This window comes from Staurois parvus, unplaced genomic scaffold (assembly GCF_062004578.1).
Source record: "Staurois parvus isolate SC_StPar_1 unplaced genomic scaffold, SC_StPar_1.0 ptg000243l, whole genome shotgun sequence".
Lineage (NCBI taxonomy): Eukaryota > Metazoa > Chordata > Amphibia > Anura > Ranidae > Staurois > Staurois parvus.
In genome coordinates this window covers 8858389-8872941 of record NW_028318039.1, presented here as the reverse complement: position 1 = coordinate 8872941, position 14553 = coordinate 8858389, and positions in this window count along the sequence as shown.

Below are 14553 nucleotides of genomic sequence, written 5' to 3'. Positions count from 1 at the left end.
GAAATAGCGGAGCTCTCTGCAGATACACATTTTGCTGTACTGGAATTCTTCTTCTTTTCATTCTTCTTCTTCTTTTCATTATTCTTCTTTTCATTCTTCTTCTTCTTTTCATTCTTCTTCTTCTTCTTTTCATTCTTCTTCTTCTTTTCATTCTTCTTTTCATTCTTCTTCTTCTTCTTTTCATTCTTCTTCTTCTTCTTTTCATTCTTCTTTTCATTCTTCTTCTTCTTCTTCTTTTCATTCTTCTTCTTCTTCTTTTCATTCTTCTCATTCTTCTTTTCATTCTTCTTTTCATTCTTCTTCTCATTCTTCTTTTCATTCTTCTTCTTCTTCTTTTCATTCTTCTTCTTCTTCTTCTTTTCATTCTTCTTCTTATTTTCATTCTTCTTTTCATTCTTCTTCTTCTTTTCATTCTTCTTTTCATTCTTCTTCTTCTTCTTTTCATTCTTCTTCTTCTTCTTTTCATTCTTCTTTTCATTCTTCTTCTTCTTTTCATTCTTCTTCTTCTTCTTTTCATTCTTCTTTTCATTCTTCTCATTGTTCTTTTCATTCTTCTTTTCATTCTTCTTCTCATTCTTCTTTTCATTCTTCTTCTTCTTCTTTTCATTCTTCTTCTTCTTCTTTTCATTCTTCTTTTCATTCTTCTTCTTCTTCTTTTCATTCTTCTTCTTTTCATTCTTCTCATTCTTCTTTTCATTCTTCTTTTCATTCTTCTTCTTTTCATTCTTCTTCTTCTTCTTTTCATTCTTCTTTTCATTCTTCTTCTTCTTCTTTTCATTCTTCTTCTTCTTTTCATTCTTCTTTTCAGTCTTCTCATTCTTCTTTTCATTCTTCTTCTCATTCTTCTTTTCATTCTTCTTCTTCTTCTTTTCATTCTTCTTTTCATTCTTCTCATTCTTCTTTTCATTCTTCTTTTCATTCTTCTTCTCATTCTTCTTTTCATTCTTCTTCTTCTTCTTTTCATTCTTCTTCTTCTTATTTTCATTCTTCTTTTCATTCTTCTTCTTCTTCTTTTCATTCTTCTTCTTCTTCTTTTCATTCTTCTTTTCATTCTTCTTCTTCTTCTTCTTCTTCTTCTTCGTCGTGCCCCGTGACTGCCCAAATGAGTGAAGTGTGCGGTGATTCTAAGATCGACGGCACTCATCTGCATGTCATACTGACTGACAGCATTATTTCTCTTCCCCAGCAGACTCCAAGGGCATTTAAATTAAAGGTACAGTGTTCTGCACTAATATAAAGGCTCTCTGAAGCCTAGAAACCCTTTTAATAAGTTAAATTTGCAGCGAATAAATTCGCATCGAATCAAATTTCTCCCGCAAATTCGGCGAATCAGGCGAATCGAATTTTTGAATAATTCGCTCATCTCTATTAGTAGGACTATTTGCAAAAATAAAAGTTTTTTTCTCTTAATCCATTTATAACTTGCAAGCCTTTTACTGTTATCAGAACATGGATAGCCTCATTTTGTTTCATCTATTGTAATTGTGAATTGTTACCTTTTCTAACAATATAAACAATTGAGTACTGTCCGTGATACTTTTTTTATCTGCACTAACATACAATTTTGAGGACAAGCTTTCGGGGTATGTCCCCTTCTTCACAGTCCAAGCAGTACTTTGAAGAAGGGGACATACCCCGAAAGCTTGTCCTCAAAATTGTATGTTAGTGCAAATAAAAAAAGTATCACGGACAGTACTCAATTGTTTATATTGTTAGAAAAGGTAACAACTCACAATTACAATAGATGAAACAAAATGAGGCTATCCATGTTCTGATAACAGTACAAGGCTTGCAAGTTATAAATGGATTAAGAGAAAAAAAACTTTTATTTTTGCAAATAGTCCTACTAATATGTTTCACTGTAATATATGTTTGATGCAAGCTGTATTCAGGAAATTATGTTAAAAAAAAGAAGAAATAAAAGAATACTAAAGGACTTTCAGTACTCAATTGTTTCTGTAGCAAATGCATTAATACGGCTGCAATCACCTCTAACAATATAACAAACTGAAAATGAAAGATCCTTTTTTCCACAATTTCATGATAAAAAAAGAGAGCTTACTTAAAACAGAAAAGTTAAAGTAGAGCAATAGGCAAAGCTTTTTTTCCCCATTTACTTGTGTCATCTGCATATGACTAGATAATTAAAGTTAATAACCACACAATTAATTGTGCAAAGGTTCTCAACTCCTTTAGTAAATCACCTTAATGCCTCTACCAAATCAGAAAAAATTGCACTCCGAATGTGGCCTATTGCAACAGTTGTTAAGCTATGGGGCAGCATGATAGCAGTAAAAAACAATCAGATATCCAGAGACTAATTAACAAATGTCCATTTTGAATCCATGCACACTGGGCATAAAAAATGCTGCTTATAGAGGCATTTTACATTTTTTTCTTGAGCCTGCAGATGCAGCTCTATTTTAGCCTATGTGTTTATGCACACTAGAGAGTTTACAGGCATATTTTTAGAGGAGAGTTTATAGGCAGAAAAAAAAATCTTTAGAAACACACAATTGACAAACAAAAAAAATAAAAAGTGATTTGTTTCTATGCAGAGCTGCACCAGATTTTGCACTCTCCAGTTATAGTAAAGCAAACCCCATATGTGTTGGATGTGAAAGTGATTGTAAACCTCAGACATGAAATCCAAACAAAGCTTATTCTTATATACTGTGTGTACTTGCTTCAATACAAAGCTCTGAGTGTGATTTCTCTCTGCTGCCTCATTCCTCTGTTATCCATATGAGATGACATTTGACAGCTTTTCTCAAAACCAAGAGAAAAAATGGTGGTGGGGGAGGAGAGCTCCAGCACATGTGTAGTGTGAGGAGATGGGTGTGTGTCCCTTCCCTCCAATCTGTGCTCTTCTCCCTTTGCTGTGAAGTGCATACATTCAGATCCCACACCCTGTTTTGTGCTGCTAAGAGATGCTGACAGATTCTGTGTAAATTTTGAGTTTTACAAGACTGCAGATAAACAGGTACAACCTGTGTAGGAGGATTAGTTTTCTCTATGTGTCTAGTCCTTTCAGTGGATATATGTAAGGGCTTACAACCACTTGAAGGGAGAGTAGGTATAGGCAGTACTCTTTTTCTTAGTTTCGTTTTCCATAGTTTAAGTGGGAAAGGGTTAGAATTTCTATCAAGCTTTTATTGTTATCTGTGATCCTATTGAGGATTTCCTCACTTCCTGCCTCTATGACACCAGTACAAGAAATGGAAGGAGTGGTTGTCACCAGAAAATTAAAGCACAGAGATGAATAAAAAACAGTTTTTGCCTTTCAATTTACTGTCTTAAAAATGAATTTATGTATTTGTCTTTGTCCACATTGGATAGCTTTGTTATCACTTCCTGTCCAGATTTTGGGAAATTCCCCCCTGTAAGGAGACAAATCTGAAACCTAAGGAAGCCCTAATATTTTCCTGCTGTAGCCAAAATAAAATGTTTTAGCTGGAGCTTGGCATTAAACATGGTACTGGTCCTTATCATATTCAGGCAGCACAGTGGCTAAATATTTAGCACTTCTGCCTGGCAGTACTAGGGTTTTTAGTTTGAATCACAGCCATGGCACCACATGCCTGGAGTTTGCATGTTCTCCCTGTGCCTGTGTGGGTTTCCCCCCATGCTCCAAACACATGATGGCAGGTTAATTGGCTCCTGTCTAAATTGGCCCTAGTATATGTATGTATGAATGTAAGTTAGAGACATTAGATTGTATGCCCCTTGAGGGCATGGACTGATGTGAATGTACAATATATATACACTGTGTATATATATATATATATATATATATATATAGCACTGTGTAAATTGACAGCATTATATACTGTAAGTACCTGAAATAAGTACAAAACTAAAAATATTGTGTTCTTTACATGTACAAACAAAATTATATAAATGGTGAAGCGCTCAACTTAAATAGAAGTGAAAATTATCTCATACCTAAATAAATTCCAAATATGCAAACTCAATAATCAATATAAATGAAAAAAATGGTGCAATATCCCCATATATGAATTATACGTCCCTAGTGGTATAGTGATGAACAACTAATACCTCTTGAGCTGTGCAAATATACAAAAAAATAATCAATATAAATGAAAAATCCTGAAGAAGCCACGTGATCGTGGCGCAACGCGTCGACGTATTTCCGGTCATAGGGGTGACGTACTTCCGGTTCCGGGTTCGGACACCATCTTTGTACACCTGAATATACCCATAGCACATGGGGAACTGCTTCTCTCTGTTGGAGGATATGTGAGTGCATTTTTTTATATATCTCTGAGTGCATTAAAACAGTGTTGCACTATGGAGGTCTGCTTTTTCTTGCATATGCGCCCTGTGTCTGAGTCCGTATTGTGAGGGGAGTTATTTGAGTGGAACTCATTGCCTGGAGGAGGATCTTGATTGGGTCGGTGGAGGCAGTGGAGGAGAAAAACACCTGGCAGAGATATATTATATATATATAAAGCTTTGTGACCCGCAAGGGTCGAATGTGGAAGGTGAGGGGGCACTTTGGCTATTATTGAGGGGAGTCACGTCAAGATTTTCACGAAGAGCACAATTGCAGCATGGAGTGACGTCATTTGAACACTTTTTATGATTTTGCACAGTGTGGCATCACAATTTATTTTGAATTAATATTTTATTTAATTGTTTTAATTAATTGGATATAAGTATCACTTTGCACAGCTCAAGAGGTATTAGTTGTTCATCACTATACCACCAGGGACGTATAATCCATATATGGGGATATTGCACTAGTTTTTTCATTTATATTGATTATTTTTTTGTATATTTGCACAGCTCAAGAGGTATTAGTTGTTCATCACTATACCACTAGGGACGTATAATTCATATATGGGGATATTGCACCATTTTTTTCATTTATATTGATTATTGAGTTTGCATATTTGGAATTTATTTAGGTATGAGATAATTTTCACTTCTATTTAAGTTGAGCGCTTCACCATTTATATAATTTTGTTTGCACATATCTTGCGGTATAGAGAATAGGTGATAGCAGCTAACTCACTAGGTTCTGTGGAGCGCAGGGGGATTTCTGTAAATTTATCTTTACATGTACAGTATGTGGTGAAACCCTGATATGTCAAAGACATGAACTATTTTGCTTATATATTTCACATTCTATATTTTTATGTTTCATAGTTTCTTCCTTTAGGAGGATTTACAAAGGCTTCACAGTCAGATTGTAACAATTCAATTTGGTGAGTTTTAAATAGCCATACATTAATCAAAATTTGGCTGGTTCAGCAGGACCTGGCCAAATTTCATTTCTTATATGGATATTCCTGTTTATGAGAAGTGGATCTATCAATCAACATCTTGCATGAGGGATGGCTGGAAAATTTCAGTTAGATCAGTGCTGCAGCCAATAGGCTGCGGGACTGATCAGTGTATTGTGACAGCGGGGAAGCAAGAGAATCTCCCAGCTGTCAGAACACAGTGGCATAGCGGGGAGTATTCCTGCATCAACATCCAATGTGTGGATGGGGAAATGGTTCAGTCTTTTTCATCCAACCCAACTGGCTGAATGAAAAAACCTGACCCATGTATGGGCAGCTGTAGACATTTTCATTTTATTCAATTCAAAGTGCAAAGAGTAATGTGATGAGATTTACACAGAGGATTAATCCATAGCAACCAATCAAATTTAAATTTACTGGAATCAGGTTAGCTAAAACATTTGATGTCTCAATAATATGAAATATTACATTCCATGCATCACTGCTCTGTGCAACCTTATTAAAAGGCCATTATGGTCAATACACCAAAAAATATTTTCTGGTGCCTTTATTGTGCGCCATAATAGCATAGAGTACTTTAATTTCTTTTTTTTTCTTTTACATTCATTTATTTTTCCTCCTAATTATACAGACTTTCTTTATATTTTCTGCATATTATTCTCTTTTATGTGCAGGATAAGTTGACTAGTAAAAGTGAGAGTTACAGAGGTTGAGACAAACTATTATGATAACCACTGTGTAACACCTGCCCATTGTTGTCTGAATATTGTAACTACTGCCTCTTTCTTGCTTGCATATTGTCTTGAGTGCCAATTTGTTTCCCATGTATTATAATAATTGTCTGTTTGTTGCCCACATACTATAACTGCCTGTTTGTTGATACCATTACTCATTTGTCACCTGCTTATTGTCATGGTTGCCCTTTTCTTGTCCTTGTTTACCGACTCCCCATTTGTTACATAGTTACAAAGTTAGTGAGGTTAAAAAAAAGGCACTGGTTCATTCAGTTCAACCAATAGAAAAAAAAATAATAGAAAACTTCCATATACACAATCCCGTACACACAGTTGTACCAGAGAAAGGCAGAAAAAAAAACTCAAAGCATGATTCAATTCACTCCAGTGGAGAAAAAAAATTCTTCCTGATCCCCCGAAGGCAATTGGATATTCCCTGGATCAACAGCCCTGGTGTTATTACCTTTAAATGTTAGTATTTAGTTATATTTTGTGCATTTAGAGATGCATCCGGCTCTTTTTTTAAATGATCGACTGAGCTGGCCAGAACTAGTTCTTGAAAGAGTCTATTCCACATATTTGCACAGCTCTTATTGTGAAAAAGCCTTTCTGTATGTGAAGGTTAAATCCCTTTTTCTTCAGATGTAAGAGTGTCCCCTTTGTCCTCTGTAATTACCTGAAAGTGAATAACTGTACAACATGTTCATTACATGAACCACTTATGTATTTATACAGTACATGTTGATCATATCCCCCAGTAATCTCCTCTTCTCTAGAGAACATTCAGTTCCTTTAATCTTTCCTCATAGCAGAACTCCCTTCATGCCTCTTATCAGTTTGGTTGCCCTTCTCTGCACTTTTTGCAGTTTTAGTAAATCTCCTGCAGTGCCATGATTGTCTGTTTTTTATGCATATTGTAATCATTGCCAATTTGTTGCCAAAAGTATTGTTTCTATTGCCAGTTTGTTGCCTGCAAATGTGAACTTCTGCTTGTTTGTTGACCACATGTCCTAATTAACAGTTTGCTGTATGCCTATTGTAAAGATTGCCTGTGTATTGCCCACATAATGCCTTTTGTAACCTGCATATTTTAGTGATTTGGTGAAAAGACTAAGCGCCTTCTCTTTGCATGCAGAAAAATATAATATACTCTCTTACAAAAAGTGTATCCCCTATGTAATAAAATTTACATTAATACTCAACTATTTAGTGTAACAACAAAAATGAAAAAATATAAAAATATAATGCAAAAAAATGTTAGCTGCCCCTTAAAGTGAAAAATTATTTGTGACCATATAATAAAGTAAGGTATGGCGCGATACATACATACTAGTTAAACAATATTCCAACTGTGATAGGAACATACAAGACCCAAATAATATAATTCAATGAGTCCACAGTCAAAACAAAAACAAGAACAGGAGTCCCATGCCAAGTTGTGGATCAAAAACAATGGTGGATAATCTTCTGGTATTAAATAAATTGCTCCATGCAGATCCTTTGTGCTCCACCACCATAAGATAATATATTGCACTCACCAACCATCCATAACCTCTTAATTAAAAGATGGTCTAATGCGCTTTGTGTCCCAAAGAGTTTGGAACATCAATGTATATCTTCTCAATGGTTTCCCAATTTACTCCATAGCCAAGGTTAGCAAGAATCAGGAGAAATGTCTCATAGTATAGTATATGTATTAAAAAATGGATAAAATCAACCAAATATGCACTTCCTGATGATGCTTACTAGGCAAAACATGTAGAGGCAGACTCGCGTCCAGCCACATCTGGTCCAGTGACGTCACATCCACTTCAGGTACATGGAACGCATGCCGATTTCCCTGTTGAGTGGTGCTAGCATCCTGAGCTGAGGGTATCAGTGCTGAGGATTGGGCACCAACTAATGTGAGTGCATATTTGGTTGATTTTATTCAAACTCTTGGGGGCACAAAGAGCATTAGACCTTCTTTTAATTAAGAGGTCATGAATGGTTGGTGAGTGCAATATATTGTCTTATGGTGGTGGAGCATAAAGGTTCTGCATGGAGCAGTTTATTTGGCACCAGAAGATTATCCACCATTGTTTTTGATCCACAACTTGGTGTGGGACTCCTGTTCTTGTTTTTGTTTTTGACTATGGACTCATTGATTTATATCACTTTCAGGTCTTGTATGTTCCTATCACAGTTGGAATATTGTTTACCTAGTATGCATGAATAACACCATAACTTACTTTATTATATATTTTAGTGATTACCTGCAAGGTTGGCAGTTTTACCTATGTATTATCCAGTGAGAGTTGTTTGTTTAAAGTACCAAATAACTATAATTCAATTCCCTACGGGCAAATCTCTATCAAAATATACATAATTTAGTTCCTAATGCTTATACATTGGCTACAAGTCATTAACATCAGAGATTAATGAATATACACACCTGGTATTAACACCAGTGATTGAGCTCTGAAGACAAGAATACTGGGGAGTAATGTATGTGCTGGAGTGGAAGCTGGGCAGTGAGCTGTTTGTCTGGGGGCAAATGTCACTGCTGAAGATGATTCTGTAAAATGGCTGGTTATATGCATATCAAGAAATGAGATGTGTGTGCTGATGTTTGAATATCTGAGGAGAGACATGTGTTGGGGATGGCATTCCACTTTTGGAACAAACTTTGCTTAACTAAATATACTACTGGTGAGAAAATCTTCTAGCAATGAAACAGGAAGTTGTATTTTAAAAAAAAATCTATTTCAACACAATAAATGATACTTACACACATACACACCCACCCCCACGTGCTCATGCACACAACCTTGTTATTATGTCGTAAGTTTTCATTTTAACTGGAAAATCCCTTTAATTAAATTATAACGTTAACAGAAGCCTACTGCATGACTAAGGGAAATGTTCTGGATGTCTCAAGTTAAGGAAAAATCAGACACCTTATAACTTCCAGATCTTAAAATAAACATGTTTTCCTATTAAGGTTTCTGCTAATTATGTAGCTTGCCTGAACTGATGGCACTGCCATAGTATTGCAGCCAGCAATGACAGATGACAGCAGCTGACTAATAACAAAAAATGTACTGATAATTGAAAACTGATGACTTTATTAGGTTATTTTACATTTTTTTCAAGTAAAATGCCATATGAGTATTTTTTAATTGGATGGCAATATTGTGTGGGTACATTTTGTTGCTACTCTGTTAATTTATAAGCAGACTCCAGCATATTAGGATAATGATACCAAGTTATGTTCAGAAAAACCTCATCAAGAAATACATACATAACAACAGAGGTTTAATCAAGTAACACGCATTTCTATTTAGATGTTACAGTTCTGAATTTTACAGTATATCAATCATGAAATCACATTTATAGTTTCGTGTACTGCACCTTAATATGCATATAAGCATGATGTAGGGCATGTTAAACCAAATACAATTGTTCAGTTTACTCTTCTTAAAAGGATTATTGATTTAAAATCTCTTCCTGTAGGCTTCTATTTTATGTCTACAATGCTGTATTTCAACCCTTCTTGAGGAAAATTAAACTGTTGGGTTTTAACGTTCAATTTAGTCGATGTTCAACTCATGCGTCAGGTATGATTTAAAAGTAAATACAGGGTAAAACATTGTCATGTTAATTACTGGTAAAACAATTAAAATGTGAATGTGTGCTCATATAATGGATTATTTATGGTTCATTAATTTTCATTTATGGGTTGTCAATGTTCTTTACAGCATGCCGTGCTACAACATGTACATGTGCTCTGATCTGACCATACCAAAATTATATGTGTTAACACTCAGCATATTGCCCCGAATTTCAGTTTATGAAATATGATTGGTATAATATAGTACTTAAATCAAATCATAAAATAACATTAATGCATTAAAAATATTTAAAGACGTATTATTTGTGTGCTGTAATTGCCAAAAGTAAATGGACTAAGCTCTTTTAATAAAATGTAAACTACACTGCTCACAAAAATTAAAGGAACACTTTGAAAACACATCATATCTTAATGGGAAAAAATACTGCATCATGCTGGATATCTATATTGATATGGACTGGGTAATGTGTTAGGAACATAAGGATGCCCCATCATTTGATGGAAATTAAAATGATCAACCTACAGAGGACTGAATTCAAAGACACCCTGAAAATCAAAGTGGAAAAAGGATGCAGCAGGCTAGTCTATTCTGCTTAAATTTAATTGCAGTAACTCAAACTTTTAGTTAGTAGTTTGTATAGCCCCCACGTGCTTGTATGCATGCCTGACAACATCGGGGCATGCTCCTAATGAGACGACGAATGGTGTTCTGGGGTATTTCCTCCCAGATCTGGACCAGGGCATCACTGAGCTCCTGGACAATCTGAGGTGCAACCTGGCGGCATCAGATGGACCGAAACATGATATCCCAGAGGTGTTCTATTGGATTTAGGTCAGGTGAGCATGGGGGCCATTCAGTGGTATCAATTCCTTCATCCTCCATGAATGGCCTGCATACTCCGCCACATGAGGCCGGGCATTGTCATGCACCAGAAGGAACCCAGGACCCACTGCACCAGAATAGGGTCTGACAATGGGTCCGATGATTTCACCCGATATCTAATGGCAGTCAGGGTGCCTTTGTCTAGCCTGTAGACATATATGTGTCCCTCCATGGTTATGCCTCCCCAGACCATCACTGACCCACCACCAAAACGGTCATGCTGAATGATGTTACAGGCATCATAACATTCTCCACGGCTTCTCCAGACCCTTTCAGGTCTGTCACAGGTGTTCAAGGTGAACCTGCTTTTATCTGTGAAAATCACAGGGTTCCAGTGGTGGACCTGCCAATTCTGGTGTTCAATGTCAAATGTCAATTGAGCTGTATGGTGCTGGGCAGTGAGCAAAAGGCCCACTAGAGGACATCGGACCCTCAGGCCACCCTCATGAAGTCTGTTTCTGATTGTTTGGTCAGAGACATTCACACCAGTAGCCTGTTGGAGGTCATTTTTTAGGTCTCTGGCAGTGCTCAACCTGTTCCTCCTTGCACAAAGGAGCAGTTACCAGTCCTGATGATGGGTTTAAGACCTTCTACGGCCTGTTCAGCTCTCCTAGAGTAACTGCCTGTCTCCTGGAATCTCCTCCATGCTCTTGAGACTGTGCTGGGAGGCACAGCAAACCTTCTGGCAATGGCACGTATTGATGTGCCATCCTGGAAGAGTTGGACTGCCTGTGCAACCTCTGTAGGGTCCAGGTAGTGCCTCATGCATGCTACCAGTAGTAACACTGACCCTTACCAAATGCAAAACTAGTGAAAAACAGAAAGTCAGAAAAGATGAGCAGGGAAAAAAATGTGTCAGTGGCCTTCAACCTGGGGGTTATCTCATTGTTGCCCACCTACTGCACCTGTTGTTAATTTCATTAACATCAAAGTAGCTGAAACTGATTAACAACTCCCTCTGCTACTTAACTGACCAGATCAATATCCCAGGAGTTTAATTGACTTGATGCTATACTCTGATTAAAAAGTGTTCCTTTAATTCTTTTGAGTACTGTATATTATTTTCCTATTTTACTTTCAGACATTATATAACTGATACATTAAATGGGTAAGGGAAACCTATAATGAAAGACTTAAGAATGGCTTCACTGCTGATCTCCTGAAATGAAACTGTCTCCAGAGTAATACCTTACTTTCTCAACAGGTCTAGTTTTCATCCTTCTATTTATCCTCTGCCCCTGGCTCCAATGTTAGCTAGATTTTCAAAGTTGTCTACATCCTTACCTCCTAGAAAGACCTTGAATCTGAGAATCTGAACATTAGAAAATGTATGACTGCATTCAGTATAAGTGGTTATTCAACGCATATTGAGGGCATATTAGGAAGGTTCCACTGCACAGAATCATATGAAATACGATTATTCAGCCCTCTACAGCAATCCTGTCAGAATTATTTTTAATCTGGCTGCATGGTATTTTATAAAACCCAAAATAAGTTAGAATGAGTAGGCATTCTGGCTTCAGAACAGGTGCTATGTTCATGAATTGCAGTACCAGTATACAGTTTTCTTGTCAGCTGGTAGTCTAATAACAGTACTTGCTGCATGAACGTTCTGCAGAACAAGCATTGTGTGGCTTTACATTGTAAACTCCACGAGCAGGGCCCTCCTATTCCTTCTGTACTGAAATGTATTGTAATTGTACTGTCTCCCTTTATATTGTGAAGCACTGCGCAAACTGTTGGCGCTATATAAATACTGTGTAATAAAAATAATAATAATAAAAAATACTGTATGTAGTAAACCAATGTGTTGGAATGTAGAATGAGGATATACAGTGTAAGAGTGTAAGAGCGTGGGTTTTTTTTTTTAAAGTCAAATCTAATCTCATTTAAAAATCCAGTAGAAGACTCTGCAACATGGCCTGCACTTGAGACCTTGCAGCTACTAAAAGCAACTGTCAAGAACACCCTCTGATTCAAAAGATCTTCATACAACTAGCTGGATATTAAAGAGTATCACAACTTTTGTTGAGAAAAAAACAATCCCCTATGAGCGATCAAAGCACATTGCAAAGATTTTAACAAATCATGTTGCAGAGTCCTACCTGCTTTTCCTATGAATGAATAGCTCTTTGTTAGATCATGTCTTTTGCAGGACTGATTCTGAATGAGAATGACATTTTCAGCTTTGAACAGCTAATGCACTTGCAGGGCTTTAATGAAGAGAGTGTCAAGGTCAACATTCCTTTGTAAGTAATTAACCATTTAAGAGCGTCTCACCAAAACTGAGATTTTTGTTGCAGAGGATGTCTAAATTTGACTTGTATCTTGGTGCAGACTACTGGGATAATCAGTGAGCCAATCACACAAGCAGGAAATTAGATCTCTGGGGACATGCTGTACACCAGCTGTGTATAAAGCACCTCCAAGTTGCCATATTGCATCGCATTTTACAGAAAATTATAATGCTGCAGTTTGAATCTAAAAGATAATTTTTAATAATAATAAATACAATATGGCTTGTGTTGCAATTTAATTATATATATACACATATATATATATATATATATATATATATATATATATATACAGTGGGGATCGAAAGTTTGGGCACCCCAGCTAAAAATTTGTATTAATGTGCATAAAGAAGCCAAGGAAAGATGGAAAAATCTCCAAAAGGCATTAAATTACAGATTAGACATTCTTATAATATGTCAACAAAAGTTAGATTTTATTTCCATCATTTACACTTTCAAAATAACCGAAAACAAAAAATGGCGTCTGCAAAAGTTTGGACACCCTGCAGAGTTAATATCTTGTACTGCCCCCTTTGGCAAGTATCACAGCTTGTAAATGCTTTTTGTAGCCAGCCAAGAGTCTTTCAATTCTTGTTTGAGGTATCTTTGCCCATTCTTCCTTACAAAAGTCTTCCAGTTCTTTGAGATTTCTGGGCTGTCTGTCACGCACTGCTCTTTTAAGGTCTATCCATAGATTTTCAATTATGTTGAGGTCAGGAGATTGTGAAGGCCATGGCAAAACCTTCAGTTTACGCCTCTTGATGTAATCCCCCGTGGATTTCCAGGTGTGTTTAGGATCATTATCCATTTGTAGAAGCCATCCTCTCTTTAACTTCAGCTTTTCACAGATGGCATCAAGTTACCATCCAAAATTTGCTGAAATTTTATTGAATCCATTTTTCCTTCTACTCGTGAGATGTTCCCTGTGCCACTGGCTGCAACACAACCCCAAAGCATGGTTGATCCAACCCCATGCTTAACAGTTGGACAGAGGTTCTTTTCATTAAATTCTGTGCCCCTTCTTCTTCAAACGTACCTTTGCTCATTCTGGCCAAAAAGTTCAATTTTAACCTCATCGGTCCACAGAACTTGTTTCCAAAATGCATCAGGCTTGTCTATATGTTCATTTGCAAAGTTCAAACGATGATTTTTGTGGTGAGGACGTAGAAGAGGTTTTCTTCTGATGACTCTTCCATGAAGACCATATTTGTACAAGTATCTCTTTATAGTGGAATAGTGTACCACAACTCCAGTGTCTGCCAGATCTTTCTGGAGGGATCGAGCAGTCAAACGTGGGTTTTGAATTGTTTTTCTCACAATCCTGCGAGCTGTTCTGTCTGATATTTTTCTTGGTCTTCCAGATCTTGCTATAACTTCCACTGTTCCTGATGACTGCCATTTCTTAATTACATTCTGAACAGAGGATATTGACATCTGACAACGCTTTGCTATCTTCTTATAGCCTTCTCCAGCTTTGTGAGCGTCAACTATTTTCAGTTTCAGTTTTCTAGACAACTGCTTAGAAGAACCCATGGTGCTGATTGTTGGGGCAAGGTCAGATGAGTCTGGGCATTTAAAACCTTTGAGCTTGACATCACCTGGTCTTCCCAGACGATGATTGAGAACAATCCATGACACTGGCAGGTCTCAGCTTTGCAAAGGGGGCAGTGCATGCTATAAATTCTGCAGGGTGCCCAAACTTTTGCAGATGCCATTTTTTTGTTTTCTGTTATTTTGAAAGTGTAAATGATGGAAA